Here is a 15,552-nt window from a genome sequence, read left to right on the forward strand (position 1 = left end):
GAAGCATACACCGCCGGAGATACCACCACTGAGCTGGGGCCCGCAATTCTGGGGGTGGGTAGGACGTGAGCGGTCCCAGGCTCTGACTCGGTCCCAGCCTCCACTAAATTCACCCAATGTGACGTCAGGGAGATATAGTGGCCCTGCCCACCTGTGCTTGTCCACGTGTCCGTTGTTAAGTGGACCTTGCCAGTAACCGCGTTGGTGAGGGCGCGTACAATGTTGCGGGAGACGTGGTCGTGCAGGGCTGGGACGGCACATCGGGAAAAGTAGTGGCGACTGGGAACTGAGTAGCGCGGGGCCGCCGCCGCCATCATACTTTTGAAGGACTCCGTTTCCACAACCCTATACGGCAGCATCTCCAGGCTGATAAATTTGGCTATGTGCACGTTTAACGCTTGAGCGTGTGGGTGCGTGGCGGCGTACTTGCGCTTGCGCTCAAACACTTGCGCTAGCGACGGCTGGACGGTGCGCTGAGAGACATTGGTGGATGGGGCCGAGGACAGCGGAGGTGAGGGTATGGGTGCAGGCCAGGAGACGGTAGTGTCTGTGTCCTCAGAGCGGGGTTGGATCTCAGTGGCAGGTTGGGGCACAGGGGGAGAGGCAGCGGTGCAAACCGGAGGCGGTGAACGGCCTTCGTCCCACCTTGTGGGGTGCTTGGCCATCATATGTCTGCGCATGCTGGTGGTGGTGAGGCTGGTGGTGGTGGCTCCCCGGCTGATCTTGGCGCGACAAAGGTTGCACACCACTGTTCGTCAGTCGTCTGCACTCTCAGTGAAAAACTGCCAGACCTTTGAGCACCTCGGCCTCTGCAGGGTGGCATGGCGCGAGGGGGCGCTTTGGGAAACAGTTGGTGGATTATTCGGTCTGGCCCTGCCTCTACCCCTGGACACCGCACTGCCTCTTGCAACCTACCCTGCTGCTGCCCTTGCCTCCCCCTCTGAAGACCTGTCCTCAGTAGACGTAGCAAACCAGGTGGGGTCAGTCACCTCATTGTCCTGCTGCTCTTCCTCCGAATCATCTGTGCGCTCCTCCCTCGGACTTACTGCCCTTACTACTACCTCACTGATAGACAACTGTGTCTCAACGTCATCGTCCTCCTCACCCACTGAAAGGTCTTGAGACAGTTGGCGGAAGTCCCCAGCCTCATCCCCCGGACCCCGGGAACTTTCGAATGGTTGGGCATCAGTCACGATAAACTCCTCTGGTGGGAGAGGAACCACTGCTGCCCAATCTGAGCAGGGGCCCGAGAACAGTTCCTGGGAGTCTGCCCGCTCCTCAGAATGTCTCATTGTAATGGAGTGAGGAGGCTGGGAGGAAGGAGGAGCAGCAGCCAGAGGATTCTGAGTTGCAGCAGTGGACGGCGCAGAACTGTGGGTGGACGATAGATTGCTGGAAGCACTTTCTGCCATCCACGACAGGACCTGCTCACACTGCTCATTTTCTAATAAAGGTCTACCACGTGGACTCATTAATTGTGCGATGAATGTGGGGACGCCAGAAACGTGCCTCTCTCCTAATCCCACAGCAGTCGGCTGCGATACACCTGGATCAGGAGCTCGGCCTGTGCCCACACCCTGACTTGGGCCTCCGCGTCCTCGGCCGCGTCCACGTCCTCTAGGCCTACCCCTACCCCTCAGCATGCTGTATTACCAGTAGTGCAGAAACAGAACGCTGTAATTAAATGTGCCGCTTATTGGCCTGTGGTTGGAGGCTGACTTCGCTTACGCAACGCCAGGAAATAATTTTGCGCAAGCCTGCTGTAACACTTAGCTGGCTGCGTATGAATTTGGAGAACTACTACACCCAGCAGAGACCCAGAACACTGAGGACACTCACAGGCAGCCCAAATAGATTTTTTTCCACAAATTTTTTTGCAAAGGCCCACTGCCTATATTCAATCAATAATATATCTTCTGTCCCTGCCTAAGCACTTCTGGCCCTAGGGTATGTCACAGAACTGCAGAGTGTTGCACTGTGAACCGCAATACAGCGGTGATTTCAGAGCCCAGACAGAGCCAGGAAATAATTTTGCGCAAGCCTGCTGTAACACTTAGCTGGCTGCGTATGAATTTGGAGAACTACTACACCCAGCACAGACCCAGAACACTGAGGACACTCACAGGCAGCCCAAATAGATTTTTTCCCACAAATTTTTTTGCAAAGGCCCACTGCCTATATTCAATCAATAATATGTCTTCTGTCCCTGCCTAAGCACTTCTGGCCCTGGAGTATTACTGCAGGGCGCAATGCTCTGCACGGCCGATATACCAAAAAAAAAAAATGTGCAACACTGCAAAAAGCAGCCTCCACAGTACTGCACACGGTTAGATGTGGCCCTAAGAAGAACCGTTGGGGTTCTTGAAGCCTAAAATACTCCTAACGCTCTCCCTATAGCAGCTCCAACAAGATAGCACTGTCCCTGATCTCTGTCAGAATGCATCTGTGGCGAGCCGCGGGAGGGGCCGATTTTTATACTCGGGTGACACCTGATCTCGCCAGCCACTCACTGCAGGGGGGTGGTATAGGGCTTGAACGTCGCAGGGGGAAGTTGTAATGCCTTCCCTGTCTTTCAATTGGCCAGAAAAGCGCGCTAACGTCTCAGAGATGAAAGTGAAAGTAACCCGAACATCGCGTGGTACTCGTTACGAGTAACGAGCATCTCGAACACGCTAATACTCGAACGAGTATCAAGCTCAGACGAGTACGTTCGCTCATCTCTATTTAAAATACATTTTAACAATAGATGCATTATCAAAATACGCCTGGTGCGTCCGCTTGAGTGACCAATCAGGGGCAAGTGTTACGAAAGCATTTTTGCTGATATATGCAAAGGATCCCCACTGTGTACTGCAAAAATTACAGACAGACCACGGCAGAGAATTCATGAATAATGCCAAGAATCGACTTTGTAGATCCTACTATACAGTGGGGCTTTGGGTTAATAGTTTAACTCGTTCCGTGACGAAGCTCTTAACCCAAAACACTCGTATGTCAAAACTAGTTTCCCCATTGAAATGAATGTAAACGGCATTAATCCGTTTTCCATACCTTTCAATGGGGCTGCCGCTGCTGCCGGCAGCCCATTCAATGCAATGGGCTGCTGGCAACCCCGCAGTGATTTTCAGGGAAGGACTTTAAATATAAGCTCTTCCCTGAAAATCATCCATAGCATGTGTAAAACTTAAAAAAAATATATACTCACCTCTTCGCCACTGCCGGGGCTCAGCCGCGTGTAGCCGCGTCTTCTCTCTGCACTGCTCAGATGTTGTTCCATCAGGCGGGGATTTAAAATCCCCACCAGCTGAAAGAGCTGTATCTGATTGGCTGAGTGCTCAGCCAATCACAGGCAGTGCTCAGCCATTCAGTGAATGACAGCTAAGCTCTGCCTGTGTTTTGCCACAGCACTCAGCCAATCACAGGCAGCGATCAGCTGTCATTCATTGAATGGCTGAGCACTACCTATGATTGGCCGAGTGCTCAGCCAATCAGATATAGCTCTTTCAGCAGGCAGGGATTTTAAATCCCCGCCTGATGAAAGAACTTCAGAGCAGTGCAGGGAGAAGACGCGGCTACACGCTGCTGAGCCCCGGCAGCGGCGGAGAGGTGAGTATATATTTTTTTTTATTTTTTACTACAGCTAGGGATTATTTTCAGGGAAGAACTTATATTTAAAGGGGAAAACTAACTATCCAATCACTGAGCTAGCTAGAGTAATGGGCAGGTGTGAAAGCAGGTTATGGTGAATTCTGCCAACTCATGCGGGATTTGCTTGCATCGGTACACCCAATTAACATATTTAAAGTCATACACACGATTTCACACATTTCAAGATATATTCACATAATTACAGAAAGTGGCTATAGTAGTGCTGTGGGACCTCAACTCTGAGGTGCTACAACTGTACCTCTTATTAAAAATCCTTTTGGAAAAAAATCTCTAGGTGATGAAGTTTTTCAATGACAGCTGTAACGATGTTGGGTCTCAGGTCTGTAATCCAAGAAAGATGCAGTCATAATAAGATATGAACAAGGTTTAGTGCACAGGAATTGGAGGTCAACAGCTGACAGACTCCCTTTAAAAGAGGGTAACGCATCCCAGCAGTGAAACAGAAAAGGTGACTTTGATGGGACACAAAAACATGAGATTTAGTTTTAAACATTTTCTTTATATTTCAATGTGACTTTTATGGATTTTTAAAATGGATGACCTATCCTTTGGATAGGTTATCAATAGTTGATCAGTGAGGATCCACCGCTTGGAATCCCTGCTGATCAACTGATCCCTAGGCCCACTGTCAGTGTGAACAGTGCTGGAAGTGGATAGCGCTGTCAACACTGCAAAGGCCTGGTTGAGTACAGAAGGTACAGCTTCCAACAAACTCTGAACAGGAAGTTAAAAGAAAGGGATTTTTCAGCACAAAGACATAATTTAAGGTAACTAAAGTGATTTGCCCTTTTGCTAGTTATCACATTGGCTATCACTAGAGATGAGCGAGCACGCTCGGATACAGCAGTTACTCAAGTAACTGCTTATTGGTCCGAGTGTGCTCGGGGGGGGGGGGGGGCTGCGGAGGTGAGCGGCGGGTGGCGGGGGGAGAGAGATCTCTCTCACTCTCCCCCCCACTACCCTCCGCCGCTCACTTTCCCCCCCGCCACCCCCCCCCACCCCCGAGCACGCTCGGACCAGTAAGCAGTTACTCTAGAAGAGCGATGCTTGCTCGAGTAACTGCTGTATCCGAGCGTGCTTGCTCATCTCTAGCTATCACCTAAACAAAGGTTTGTTGAAAGCTAGCAACAAATTAATTATTAATTTATGATCTAGTTAGAGGCTAGATAAAGTATTGTGGGGTGAAACACATCAGGGACTTCACATAGGTTTTCTGTGCCTTTTTTACTAGTGTTTTCATGCCTTTTAGGAAAATAACACTGGCTTAGATGTTAACCTAAAGCCAATGAGGAAATATTAAACACACTATAAGCAGAACAGTTTTTTCAGCATTTTCTTCACTTTTGATGCTTTTTAGGGTCCATGAAATACAGCATGTTCTATGGGTTCATTACTGGAATTTATTGTAACATATACATTTTCAAATATGAAAAATTCTAGCACCAAATTTGAACTTTTGTCTATGACAATGACAGCTATATTAGAGACTATGGGGTCACTGAGACAGGAAGTGATATAATTTGATTTAAAGAGGGGGTAGTCACACAAGAAAATAAATGCATTCATATACATAACATGTCATGTACTATAGTTTTGCCACTGAGTTTAGGGTTAAATCTGCATCCTGTACAATGACTAGTACATTCATATAAACACATACTGAAACAAATCACTTACTGAAGTTTGAGCCTCCACACCCACTAAGTGTCTTATACAATGTCTCTCAGAGAGAAATGCATTTATGAAAAAAATGTTTCCGAAAACTTGAGAAAACAAATACAGAGTTGGTAGCAAAAGTTATGTGACTGCGCAGTATGGGGAACAAAGAGGGTTTTGTGAAAGTCTCAAAATACCAGACAGCCAGGATATGGTCTAAACTCCAGATCTGCAAGCGCAAGAGGCGAACAGAGGCTACGATGACACCAACGAACCTGTGCTGTATTAAGATAAATCCAAGACACAAAATATCAGTTAAAATGGCATAAAGACATCTACTGAAATTACTGTAGTGGGTACCTAAGAGAGTACACGGCATTTACATACGGAGTCTTGCAGCATCAACAGAATTTAGCAGAAATTGTTCTAGTTACTGAGATACGAACTTCTACATCCCAGAAGAAGAACTGCAGTCCCGTAGCTTACAAAGGCCTGACACATCCGGTGATAAGCAAAATAGGGCTGCATATCTTTACAGTCATGTCTCTGCTGATTGTAGCACAGTTTTATAGCTGCTTTAGCAGAGTGTATGCCTACATGGCTCCCGTTACTTTTGGAGGCTGATACAAGTCCATTGTGTCTAACCATTAGATAGTATTAGTAATCTGTGCCAATATGTTTTCTTTTGACCTCCTGACAATTCCTCACTTTTGTTGCATTTTTGAGTCCAGAGCATTTCATATTTCAAAACAAAGCATGCTCTAGGTGTTAAACCGGCTACCCTTGTCTGCTGTCCTCTTGCTATCTCAGGCAGATGTGGGCGTCGCTCTGCTCCTCCTGTATGAATGGACTCTGAGCTTCTACTTTCCATCAGCACTGCAGGAGTTAATCCTCCTCAGTTCTCTCATCCCAGCTGCAGGGTAATATGCTATTTCCCTCCTATTTAGTTGAGCTGGGAATCCTCCTCCTTTGCCTGAGTGTTGTTGTGAGTTTACCTCAGTCACCCAGCATAGGTCTCCTGTCTCTGACTTTTGTGTCTGCTCTTATTTCTGAACTTTTACCTGGATGTGTTTTTTCTCTGCCTGCTCCAACTTTGCACCAGATTCCTGTTTATAGTCTGGTCTATTTCATGGTGCTTTGCACTCGTGCTTCTGTGTCAGCTGCCAACCTCACTAGGACTGGGAGCTAGCAGCCTGCTCAATTTCCCACGGCCAAGTCCAGATCCCTGAGGTTAAAAGGTGAATACCTGGGAACCATCAGAATAATGCCCTTAGGTTTACCCAAAGCCAAACCGGTTGGTTGGCACAGTGGGTCCACACTCACTGTCCGTAACACTAGGTACGCCTAACGAAACCCACTGTAGTGTAGTTCATGGCTCTCTATTGATCTACAGTTAACATCTGCTGTAGTGTATATTTGCAGAAATAGGTGGTGAAAACTACAACAAATGCTAAATTTTTTCTAAAAATCCTATGTATGAAACTACAGTTTGTTTAGAAATGAACACTGAATTGTTGCAGAGTTTTCACTTTGCAAATCCACAGCACTTTCGTGAAGATCTTCATAAAAAATAAACGGATTTTGGTGCTGATTTATCCATGGCAGATATTTCCGCCACGTGAAAGCATCCTAACTGCTCAATTTCCATTAATACCAATGTTTTCTAAAGATCCACATGAAAGTCTTGAGTCTCATTTAATAAAAGATTAAACCCTGAACTTAAACTTAGTTTATACAGTTTAATAAATAAGATTCACATTCGGTAGACAATGAATACTGTGTTCGCATTTATACTTCAATATATTCTAACTTTTTGGTAAAAAAAAATATGCATGTTCTATAAAATGTGAGAAAACTTCAGGCTTAGTGCAAGCGATTTAAAATAGCACCTTACATTTGTATATACAACTGTATATTTATGGACTGTGTTTGCAGAACCTGCTTATTAAGGTTATACAAACTCCCACATTGTCCCCAGAGAGGAAACTCACAGACAGACCCAAGTAAGACGTCCAAAACTAAGTAAAGAGAGAGAATGAACAGTAAAAGCAGGTAAATATCTCAAGAGCGCAGAGGTCCACAGAAGAGGAAAAGGAATCAAGGCAAAGGGAAAAAGTTTATTTCTGAATGAAGCACCGAGAGAAGTAAAGGTATGTGGAGAGAGAGTTACGGTAATTAGAATAGTCTGTAAGAAACTAACTGGAATTGGGAGAAGTAGGGGAGAAGAGCCATAAGGGTGCAGACAGGCGACGCACAGGAGGGGGTACAGGATGGGAGTGAGAGGAGACAAATAAAGCTGTGGCAGAGCTGAAGAAAATGCATTAAATGGGAAGAAGATTATACAAAAGTGACTAAATAAGGCACCAGTAAAAAAGAGAACCAGAAATGACATAGACGAGAAAGTAAGGATCTAGAACCAGAGAGGTGAGTGATGGCATAAAGATAAAGCAAATGCTGCCCATTTAATAACTGACATATATTAACACTTACCAAGCTTCTGTAAAGACGTATGAAGGCAAAATATAGTTACTGAGCATTACAATACTTACTATTATTATACAACCTCTGATTGTATTCTGCAACATAAGTCTAGTTTACTATACCAGCAATATTTAGATTACAATCCTGCTAATCTAAAGTTTATCTTTTTACATGGGGCGAGAATCTCATTTGTAACTGCTGAAGTTTTTTAGCAGAAATGCTGTAGAGAAGGATGATTATGGCATCACTGCTGAGGGTTATTGTGAATGTGTATTATGCAGCTAATTTATGTAAGCATCTGTTGTGGTCCATGTGGGCAGTGTATGAGTGGTCTCAATCGCAATCACGATGGCCATTGGAAGCTGTACATTACTAGGTACCATGCTCAGTGGGGCATGTGCATCTGTTCAGTTAACAGTAGGACATTTCTTGCCCTGCAGGATGGTGCCTACTTTGGTATATAAGATGGGATGTTGTTGTGTTGGCTGGGGTGGAGTGAATAGCAAGTACATGAAGTTGGTGCAAGGTTAGGTGAGGCCTGAGTCGTGATCCATGAGAGATTTCCTGGAAGACTGCTCTGGAAGAGGTTGGATGCAGCTTAAAAGAGCAAGCTGTGCAAAGCCCAGAATCTTCTGGTCGGAACTGAAAGTACATTATAGCTGTGGGAGCTCAGGTTGTGGACCTGTAGTACAGCTGAGTGTGAACATTCATCATTATAAGGGCTTGAGTGAAAACCATTTTCTACCTCTCTGTCCCTTTCCACATATACACTTCACCTCTCATATCTTGTTTTGTGCCAAGACACGATAAACTATATATGACAACAGTGAAACATCCCTTAATTTTCCCTAGTGTTTTTCATTTGCCATCCCTGCAAAGGCACAGAATTTAAACAAGCTGCATATAACTTTAAAAAAAAATCTTTTCAACAATTTTCAAATGCAGAGGAATAGCACATCACTTTAATTTTTTTCAAATTCCATCTGCTTTTGGTGGATGGAGGCTGAGAACCATAGGACATTCTTCCTCTTAATACCAAGCACTGGGTGATACACTAGGTCTACATCCTGACCCTCTTGTTATAATACATTGGGTCTACCGTAGGAGCATTTAGCCTGTCCTCCTGCCTTGAGTCTCTCTCCAATACATTTCACCAAGAGAAAAAGCTTTCCCTTTTTCCCCAAATGCATCCATGCCCCAGTCTCTTGGTCCCTCAGTAGCCTCAGGCCACTCAAACCTTCAGAGCAAGGGTTTTGTTAGCGCAAATATTTGCTAGTTGGTATGTTTTCAAGTGGCCAAATTAATAGTCAATGCTCGAACTTGTGAAAGCTTACAAATCACATACACCATTGAATGTGATAGGAAGTAGTCTGATTTATTAGTTAATCCACAAAAGTATGTATACAAAAACTTTTGAAACGAGGCTAGAAGGCGCCTCACTTGTAAATATGTATAATTTATTATCATTGGTTATCAAAAACTCAACAAGTGTAGTGACATCTCTTTAGGGGCAGGACTTCTCACAAGCTGATTGAAGCTGTTTCTCATGGGACCTCAGTAAATGGGCTTGGAAAACAGCCTTGCATTCCTGTGATAGAAACAATCATAATATCTGAATATGTGCTATGGAAGGACAGAGAAAAAGAGGAGAAGAGCAGGTTACAAGACAAGATGAAGGATAGAAAATATAGCTTCTCTCACAGTTTTCTATCTCTCTGGCACCTCCCACATCTTGTCCTGCATTCATGCTGCCCGTAGTATGGGTAGCATAAACCTCATGACAGAATGACTTTAAATGGAAGTTCAGTGGTGCCTTGACATACGAGTTTAATCTGTTCCGAGACGGAGCTCGTAAGGCAAAAAACTCATATGTCAAAGCACTTTTCCCCATGGAAATACATTGAAATGCCATTAATGAGTTCCAATGCATTTCAATAGGGAAACTAACTATAAGTAGAAAAAAAAAATCAATACTCACCCCCCGCTGTGTTCTGCGATGATCTGTGATGCTGCTGCAGGCTGTAGCTCCCTCCTTCACGCCGACAGAGCATTGCTTTCTGGAAGCGGGGCTTGAATGCCCCGCCTCCAGCAAGCTAATGCTCTGATTGGTTAACTCAGCACAGCGTCAGCCAATGAAAGCCGCGGTGCGTTAACCAATCACAGCCTTTCCATGATGTCATTGAATGGGAGGACAAAACGCCAGTGAAAGGTGAGTATAGACTTCCCCCTGAGCCTCAGCTTGCAAGTTTTTTGACTTGCAAGCAGGCTCATACCCCGAGTTTTTGCTCATAAATCAGAGCAAAAATTTGTGAGAGAGCCTGCTCACAAGTCAAAAAACTCACAAGCTGAGGCACTTGTAACCCAAGGTACCACTGTAGTTTTGAACAACCAGGACTCTTCCTAGAGCTGCCGACCCACCAAGCTAAGTAATCGGGGGGAAGAAGGGAATTGGTGAGAGAGATGACCAAGAGCCCAATGGTCACTCTGGCTGAGCTCCAAAGATCATGTGTGCAGATGAGAGAAACTGCAGGAAAGTCAACTATTACTGCCTCACTCCACCAATCTGGGCTTTATGACAGAGTGGGCAGAAAGAAGCCTCCTCAGTAAGAGACACATGAAAGCCACCTGGACTTTGTCAAAAAGCACCTAGAGGACCCTCAGACTGCTAGAAACAAGATTCACTGGTCTGATGAAACCAAGATGGAACATTTTGCCCTCAATACTAAGCATTCTGTCTAGAGGAAACCAGGTGCCGCTCATCACCTGCCCAACACGATCCCTACAGTGAAGCCTGGTGGTGGCAGCATCTTGCTCAGGCCTCCCAACCATCCCGGATTCTGCCAGACAGTTTGGTTTTGGATGCTGTCCCTCAGTTGGGCAGCAGGAGACATGTCACACCCCTCCCCCACCTCCTCAGTGTAGTTACCATGGTACAATGGATGAAGGACCTGCAATGAGTTCACAGTCACATGACCATTGCAGGTCCTTCATCATGTAATTCTTCGACATTCTGCAGTGGAGGTAAGAGCAGAGCTCCTCCACCACCAGCATCACGTAGAAGGGAGTAAAGGAGGATAAAACCAGTGGAGGAGGGATAATTAGGGGTAAAATACTGGTGGTGGAGTTCAACTACTACAACTCCTAGCATGCCATTGGTCTGCAACGGTCAATGCATGCTGGGAGTTGTAGTACTATCATACAGTAGATCTTTCATCTGTTGAGATTTTGATAAAGCTACAACTTCCAGGATGCTCTAACAGTTTCAGACATCCAGGTCATGCTGGGAGTTGTAGTTCTATCATAATCTTGTGAGACACCAAGGCGGGTGAAATGTTGCTGTTTTTTTCACTCCATTTTGTGTCCATTAAACAGAAGTGCATCCCAGCCTGACTGAGGATCTCTGGACCCAAACTCCGAACATCGTACATTCCTATGATGCTCGGAGTTTGGGCCGAGCAACAAGCACTGCAGAAGCCAAAGGATACATGATTACTGGACACTGTGGATGGCTGTGGGACAAGTTGTAGTTTCCATTGGTATCACTTTATCTTTTTTATTGTTTTATTTAGGAGAAGAGTAGAATAGCATTTGGCTCTTTTTTATTACACTATTTACCGTATGGTATAACAAACATAATATTTTTAGAATGGTGGTCTTTATGAACACGGCGATACCTATTATGTGTATTTTTTTTCACCAAATAAGGAGTTTTATAATATATATAAAGTTTATTTACACTTTTTTTTCTTGTCCATCAAGTGGATATAAAGATGTGAACATTTAATTGCTAATTTAATACACAGTGCTACTTGTACATGTGTCCCAATCATTTCAAATGTGGCAAAACAGTCCCAGATTTGGCCATTATTACTGTGAGGGGGTCACTAAAGTATGGGATAAAGAGGGTATGGCATATCATAAAGGTGCATGGCCTGTCCTAAAAAATTGCCACTATAGTTGTCCCTCTTTTCATTGCTCCACAGTTGGGAGGAATGTCATACTGTCGTGGAAGGGAGGAGGTTGATGGAAAGCTGATTGGAGCAAAGGACAAATATTTTAACCCCTTAGTGACCAAGCCTGTTTGTACCTTAATGACCAGGCCAAATTTTGGAAATCTGACATGTGTCACTTTGACATGAAATAACTCTGTAAAGGTTTTGCATATCCAAGTGATTCTGACATTGTTTTTTGCCACATATTGTTCTTAATTTAGGTGCTAAAAATAGGCCGATAGAACGTGTGTATATTTATTAAAAGTGACAAAATTGGGAAAATTTTGAAAAAAATTGTCATTTTTTCACATTTCAACTGCAATATCTTAAATATGTGCAAATATACTGTACAAATTTTTGGTAAGATGTATATTTCCATCTGTTTACTCTATTCTGGACGCACATTGGAAAAACTTTAAGTTAACTATTTATGAGACGTACAAATTTAACATTGATTTTTAACATTTTGAGGAACATTTTCTTTTCCAACACCAAGCCAAGGTTGCAAAGTCTCATAGGTGCCAGACTGATATATACCCCAACAAATGCCCAATTTTAAAAATTAAACCCCTTAATGTATTCACGTGGGGGGTCATGAGTATTTTTACCCCACCGTTTTTTTTTCATGAATTAATGCAATTTTTTGCAAATATGCCATTTAAAAGACAGGATTTTTCTTCTATAGTGCACATGAAAATAAGGATTTGCACCCAAAATGAATATCCCGGTTTGTCCTGTGTTCAGAAACATACCCATTGTGGCCCTAATCTTGTGTCCGTAGGCACAACGGGGCCCAAACCGAAAGCAGCAGCCGGTGGCTTTCAGAACAGACATTTTGCTTGAAGGTGTTTCAGGCCCCATTGCACACTTGTAGACTCCTTGAGCCACCAAAACAACAGAGAACCCCCACAAATGACCCCATTTAGACCCCTTAGCACATTCATCTAGGGGTGTACTGTGTATTTTTACGCCACAGTTTTTGAATGAATCTGAGTGAAGTAGAAGAAAAAAATTACGATTTTATTTTTTTTGGCAATTGTGTCATTTAAAAAAAATATTTTTTTGTACAGCACACATCTGAATGAAGAGTTTCACCCCAAAATGGATACCCCCTGTTTGTCCCGTGTTCAGAAATATACCCATTGTGGCCCTAAAGTTATGTCCGTATGTTAACGGAGCTCAAACCCAAAGGCGCATCACACTTCAACTGTGCTTTAACTTTTACATAATTGCCATTATCCATTGGATAACGGTGATCACATGACTAGGGGTGCTTACCGTGGCCCTCAGTCACTGCTCCAGGCTCTCGGCTACATTTAGTAGCCAGGAGCAGTGAGACTTTAAATTTCCCAGGCCCTCCCCAGCTTCTGCGCTTGTGTCCACCATTTTGCTGATGGGTACATGTGTCGAAGTTGTGGAACGGTCCGCGGATAAAGATCCCTTCAGGGGACATCGCCGGAGGCCTTAGGTAAGTAATTTTACCTCCCCTCACGGTTCGGATCCATGATTGGAGGTGGAACTTTAACTTTTTTAACTTTTACATGATTGCCGCTGGAAAACCGTGATCATGAATTGCGGGCCCCCGTGAAATCTCCAGGCTCTTGGCTATGTTTGGTAGGGAAATTTCAAATCACCTTTCAACATGTCATAGAGACATGTCAAAAGTATTGATCAGTGGAGATCTGGCTGCTGAGATTCCCATTGATCACAAGAAGGGGACTGCAATGCTCGCCTTAGCGCTGTGTCCCCTTGGCTGTCTTTGCTGCTTTTCTGCTCCTCCTGAAAGCTAAAGACGGCCTCTTAGAGGTATATGGAAAGTTTTTAAATACCGCTATGAGGCCGTTTTCAACTGATGAAAGGAGCAGAAAAGGTTCCTTTGTGTGTTGCCTAAGGTTTCTGTCCAAAAAAATGCATGACAAAATACAACTCCGATTCCTAAAACGTTGGGAAGCTGTGTAAAATGTAAATAAATGTAAAGAAAAAAAGAATGGAATGATTTGGAGATCTCATATAACTGTATTTTATTCACAGTAGAACATATCAGAGGGGTAGGGGGACATTGCTTCATTTCATTTTTTTTTAAATGAACTCATTTAGAAATTGATGGCAGCAACACATCTCACAAAGTTGGGGTGGGGCCATGTCTACCATTGTGTAATATCCCCTCTTCTGGGAAGTGAGAGGGCGAATTGCTGGAGAAGAAGGCCAGGAAGTCCCTCTCCAGTTTTACCATGAAAAGTTTGGCGTATCGCGGTGCAATGTTTCTAATCATGTCAGTTCCAGTGAGTTGGTGATGTCCCAGGATGTTTTGGCAGGGCTAAGCCAATAATTAGTTCCATTTAAGTGCTGAGAACTAGTCCCATACAGCTTTGGCTAAAATTCTCAAAGAAGTCAATCTCTGTGATATCTGAAGGCTCAGGCATCCTGGAGTAAGAAAGTGCCCTTGCTACTCTAGTTCTCACCACTCCTTATCCAGAATGGATCTGGTAGAGGGACTATTCCAATATTTTCACATGTTGGATTATATTCCACTGAGTATATCTGATCATTCTCCTATATTGGTGAAGTTTCTTGTAGACTCAGAAGGCACAGAGGTTTCTCGAGGCTGAACCCATTCTGGCTTCAGATATTTCGCTCCAATATATGTAATGCTCTAAAGACTTTTTTAGAGGTCTCGTGTGGTACAGAGTGTTAAGGCAGCAGAAATGCAGTCCTACGCTCTCACTCACGACCTGAAGAATGCGAGTTTAATCCCTGCATGGTTCAGGTAACTGGCTCAAGTTTGACTCAGCCTTCCATCCTTTTAAGGTTGGTAAAATGAGTACCCAGCTTGGTGGGGGGTAATAAATAGATTACCTGAAAGCGCTGCAGAATAAGTTGGCATAGTTTTCTTGATTCAAGACATCAGCCAACATACGTCTAAAGGCTTGTCAAGTTATGCAACAGAGGGTCTGGGACACAGAATGTTGATATAATTACCATTGAACAGATATTAATAAAATATACTGGGTGGAGACTCAGATGCAGCTTAATGAACAGATTCTTTAGACAGCTGGTTATAAGAAGTACTTCCTCAAACTGCACTATTTTGAAGAGGGAGAAAATACTATCTGTCTCCTGGCCACAGTAATCCAGGTATAATAAGGATTAGCTGTTATTACCACTCTTAAGAATTCTGATTGGGATTTGATCTCTGTCAATAAGAATTTTTTTTTTTTTTTTTATAAAAGTCCCTTTATCAAAATATATACACATCCAAAGTGGGGGTTAAAGGAGATGGAACTGAGGAGTTCTAATCCTGACCAATAGAGTGGAGATTTGAAGCAACCAATCACTATTGATTAGCTGGAGGAGACCCTTGGGGAATAACCTAATGAAAAATCATCAGGAATTCCGGAGAATTTCTTAAGACATGCTGAGATTTTCTATTGCTGGAGCTGCTAGAAGTGTTTAACCCCTTAACGACCAGCCCATAGTGCTTTTACGTCCTCCCGAAGTGGGCTTTATTCTCTGAGGACGTAAAAACATGTGTCCTGCAGAGAATAAAGCCCCTCGGGCTGTGGACGTGACAGCTCCATGCTGTCGGTGTCCGCAGGTAGCCGACAGCATGGAGCTGTCATCCCGGGCTGTTCAAACCCCCCCCCCCCCCCCGGCATTGCGATCGGCGCTATGCAATGGATAGCGCCGAATGCAAAAAAGTAAATAAAAGTGCCCAAAAAGTGAAAGATTCAGCTGCTCTGATGGATCGGATCCA

The 15,552-nt window shown here is 44.1% G+C and overlaps 1 protein-coding gene across 2 annotated transcripts in view; it reads left to right on the plus strand.

Annotated features, from left to right (window-relative positions):
• Nucleotides 1-7,319: 7,319 nt before the first annotated feature.
• The window catches only part of MDFI (MyoD family inhibitor), a 44,019-nt gene continuing 35,786 nt past the window's right edge, over nt 7,320-15,552 (plus strand). Inside the window, exon 1 of one of the 2 annotated variants that reach the window (XM_066598692.1) lies at nt 7,320-7,475. The gene's annotated coding sequence lies outside the window, so the exon portion shown is untranslated. The remainder of the gene's footprint in view (nt 7,476-15,552) is intronic. The other variant, XM_066598694.1, reaches the window with a different exon arrangement.

Source organism: Eleutherodactylus coqui, chromosome 4 (assembly GCF_035609145.1).
Source record: "Eleutherodactylus coqui strain aEleCoq1 chromosome 4, aEleCoq1.hap1, whole genome shotgun sequence".
In the NCBI taxonomy this organism is placed as follows: Eukaryota; Metazoa; Chordata; class Amphibia; order Anura; family Eleutherodactylidae; genus Eleutherodactylus; species Eleutherodactylus coqui.